The sequence below is a fragment of the Diplotaxodon limnothrissa genome, linkage group LG2, assembly GCF_057381915.1.
Source record: "Diplotaxodon limnothrissa isolate DT_005_m linkage group LG2, D_limnothrissa_male_GT1.1, whole genome shotgun sequence".
In the NCBI taxonomy this organism is placed as follows: domain Eukaryota; kingdom Metazoa; phylum Chordata; class Actinopteri; order Cichliformes; family Cichlidae; genus Diplotaxodon; species Diplotaxodon limnothrissa.
The window spans coordinates 4,409,176-4,413,810 of NC_140597.1; positions in this window are offsets into that span (position 1 = coordinate 4,409,176).

Genomic DNA, 4,635 nt, shown 5'->3' on the forward strand with positions numbered 1-4,635 from the left:
TTCTCCCAGCCCCTTAGTGACAAGCATACACATGTGCTCCCCCTCTTTTCGCTCTCTCTCTCTCCCCTCCCTTCCGTCCCCTTCGCTCGCCTGCTCTCTCTATCTCTTACCCCTCCCTCCCCGCTGTCTTTAGGTACCTCCCTCCCCTTCCTTTCTCACTTTCTAATACAGAAAATCTCTCTGTCTTTCCAGCTCTCTGTCACCAAAAAAAGAAGCACACACAGTTTGCAAGAGCTGCTGCGTTTATGAGAGCGGGAGAGTGCAAAAGAGATGGCGGGGGGGTATATAGCATAGAAAAAAAGAGAGAGCGATAGGGAGAGCAGGAATGGGGAGGAGCTAACGCGGGCCAAAATTCATCTTTTGTTTCCTGAAAGACGACAGGGAGGAGGAAAGACGAAAGAAAGAAGAGTTGTGCAATTTCAAGGCTGAAGCAAGAGAGGAAAAACTAGTTCTCTGTGATAAAAACGAAACTATAACAAAACTTAATTTGAATAATGAGGAGACAAGTTGTAACACTGCAATCAATGTGTGCCTTTAGTAACACCCGTTTAATCACCATCTTTGGTTTATAAGTTTACTCTTGCGTTGTGTTTGTTTGAGAACATTCAAACTTTTTATTTTTGCGAGGGATTAGTTATATTTTTGACTTAACCCACTTCCATGAGTAATGCACACTTTCTATATGGGTAAATACACTGTGCTTATGCCATGCATGAATACAGGTTCATGTTTTTATATTTTAAGGAAGTTACTTGAGGAAGTCAGTGCTGTTAGTCTACCCCGCCTTAAGTAAGCGTATGAAATGTGCTGATTGTGCTATAGTTCCTTGTTATATACGTTTAGCTTGTTTTGCTTGGCTAAATATTTAACCTGTGACAATGATTTCCTCCAGAAAAAGAACATTAAATTTTATAAGTGAAAAGTTCTTATTACTGCATTATGGTGTTTCTTTATTAAATCATCCATCTATTTAAAAATAAAATGTTACTATTCTATTACTATTACTATTCTTTCTAATTATCTTGTTTATGTGCTGTCCTGGCCACTTTATTAGGCACACCTTCCTACTACCTAGTTGACGTCTTCTTGCCTTCAGAACTGCTTTTTGTATGGTGTAGATTAAAAGATGCTTAAATCCATATGAATTTGTTGGTTGAACATTCATAATGTAAAGTTGCTCTACTGAATTGCCGATATCCTCCCCCGCACCATTACACCACCACTGCTAGCCTGAAACATTGGTATAAGGCAGGGTGGATCCATGCCTTCATGTTATTTACAGCAGACTCACCAGATCAGAGCTTCATTTGTCCAATTTTAGTGAGCCTGTGTGAAGTGTAGCTTCAGTTTTCTGATCTTTGCTGACTGCATTAGTACCTGGTATGGTCTTCTGCTGCTGCTCTGCTTTAAGGTTCAAATATGCTCTTCTGCATACCTTGGTTATAATAGGTGATTATTTGAGTTCTTGTTGCCTACTTTCTCTGACTTCTGTCATCAACAAGGCATTTTCAGCCAGAGAACTGCCACTCAGTCCATATTTTTTCGTTTTTGGACCATTCTCTGTAAACCCTACAGATGGCTATGTGGAGAAATCCCAGAATATCAGCAATTTATGAAATATTCAGACCAATCTTTGTGGTGCTAACAACTAGGCTGCATTCAATGCCACTTAAAAATCACCTTTCTTCCTCATTCTGATGCTCGTTTTGAACTCTGTATACCTAAATGTACTGAGTTGCTGTTGCATGAAATATTTGTATTAATGAGCAGCTGAACAGATGTGCTTAACAAAGTGGGCAGCGAGTATATATGTCCTCGCCATTTTTATCATGTTATTTTCTGTTGATTCCTTTTGCGCATAAAAACTAAGCCTTTAAAGTAGACCATTATCAGAAGGAGAAATCTTATCAGTGATGTAATATGGCCGTTCTCTCCTTCATGCTCTATTGTTCCCTAATAATACCTCATAGGTGTGTCCAAAAATGCAAGCAACAGCTAGTGTGTCATCCAATTAGTCTCCAATTTTCCATCTGGGTGCTTTGGTCTGGTCACCAACAGTAAATACCTGTCCAGACTGACTGCAGTGATGGCTTTAGAGCTCCTGTCATCTACACATTAGCCACTTGATAACGGCTGTGATATAAGCGGCCTCAGACGCCCCTCTAACTGCCGGCGCCTAACCTAGTTTAACAGCAATGATGGTTACATCACACGCTCACTATTGGTAAATGTCACAGACAGCCAGTGGGCGAGTTGTTCAAATCCAAAAAGAGGCAGAGGGTTAGCGAAACTGTTGTTTTCAACACCAGCATTTCCTCCCATCATTCCTTTCATGCACTGTTGAATTGTTTGAAACAAAATTAAAAATGAGCAGTACCCTCCTCCCTTACCTTTTTCCCCCCTTTAGTTACACAGTGAAGTGGACCATACATGGCTCTGGGCCACTGCCTCTTTCTTTAAATAAAATAACCCAACCTCTTTTTTCTGGCCCTGTTTCAAAGAACTATGATGGAAATTACGTCGACTCCAAATTTTCCAAAGGTAAACATAGTAAAAGGAAAAAAACACAGTTTAGACAAGACAACGCTAAAAAAAAAACAGGTCAAAGGAACGAGCTGCAGATTGCCTCATATTTGCAAATATATGAGGCACGTATATATGAGTAGCCTTGACATACTGAACCAGAGACCTGTCAGCCGTGACAATTGATGTACTAAAACACGTTATTTTGGCTGTTTTGGGTCCTCCTGGCTTTTTCCACAACACTTTCATGCTTATTTCACACTGCAGCACCGAACAGTGGCAAGCGATGGCATTTTCTGAATGTTTCTCTTGTAAAGCTTGACTTGAAGTAATCTTTTCTATCGCAGCCAGTAGCAGCGGCTGGCGGGAACAGACCTGAGGCGCTTTCTAACTTAAGAAACAAGGTTTTCCACCTCTGCACTGTAAACATGTGTAACTAAATGTGTTTCTGATCAAATTTGCGACGAGGAAAAGCCCACGAACCAACGTATAAATTAGGTGCAAATTGCAGCAGATACTTTAAAAATTTGCTGTGGGATTAGGAGGTTTGTGAGATTTGCTCCACACTGCAGAATGTATCAGCCACTTGCTGTTTCAAGAAGAAGCACCCGAGCTGTCTCGTATTTTAGTATCATAACCGTGATATATTGAACTCAACAAATTATGCCAGTTAGTAGTTAAACTGATTAGTAATTGAGAAATGTCTCTCTGACACATCACAGTTGCATGTATCCTATTAAAAGGAATGTGTTAGGTGCTCGAGGTCTCAGACCAAATGCAAACTGACATCCCTGTGTCGACTAGAGAAGCAACAGACGTGTTTATCTTGTTTCTGAGGCTGACAGCGACTTCAGCTAACATACGAGAGACAAATATTCCCCAGGAGATGGAAGAAATATGAAGCATATTTGGTGCTTCTAAATAAGGACAGAGAAAGGCGACACTGCGGGGATATCTGAACTGTTCAAGCTCCACAGGGAGCAAGGAGGAAACAAAGGGGGGTGGATGGGTAGTAGAGAGATATAAGGGAAAAAAGAAAAAATAGTTTAAAAGAGATTGAATATTTAATGATTTTCAGGAGGGAAAAGGTGAAACAGAAGAGGGAAAGAACTGGGGATAGACTTCCTTTGGTTTTTCCTGTTCATCCTCTCTCTCTAACTGCCTTCACCTCGCCTGCATCTGCCCTCCTTATCTGACTGTGATGATTTTTATCATCTTCCTCTCCCAGTTTCTATCTTGATCTTATTCACACTCCATCAACCACCACGACACACTCCACCCCTACCCCATTCCTCATTCCTGCATTTCTCTCTCTCTTTTTCCCACTCTCAGGCGTTCTCACCATACATCTCCACCCTCCCACTCCTTTTCTCTCTATAGTCACTGCAGCGTGTCTTATCAAGACTGACAGCGAACTAGACCCAGAGCTATCGCTAACACACACACATGCTCACTCGCACAAACAATTGCAAAGATACACGCCTGCACATCCACAAAGACACAAGCTTAATAAATGCACACTCATGCAAGACGAACGTACTGACACTGAAAGGCAGGTACACGGAAATAATATTTCTGCAGCACACACAAACAAAAGGATGCCTGCGACACTTAAATGCACTCACGCGGACAACTAAACGTAAGGCAGCTGCATCGCATTGAAGCACACATGCAGACGCAGGCACATACAGACACACGCATGGGCAACAAATTGGATTTATGGATGCTGACAGTGAGCTGCAGAACAATGTGGATGCCACTACAGAAGAGAGTAGATACTGAATCTAATCTACTGTAGGTGGAGATGGGTACCGCAGGCGTGAAGAATCCAGCCAACATGTGGAAGGGAAGGAGGGAAGGAGGGGGGGCAAGATGAGTGAAAAGAGGCTGACTAGGTGGGACCAACGGGAGAGATTAAGGAACAGAGCGCTAGAAAGGAAAAGGAAGGGGGAAGAGGAAGTTGAGGAGTGCAAAAGGATGGGCACAGTAAGAAAAGAATAAAGGAAGTAGTCAAGTAGTCTCTTTGATTCTGGCCTGAAACTTGTGCTGTGTTATCTTCCTGTTTCATTCAAGGAGTAGAAAAGAACCTATTTGAAAACTCAATAACAGTAT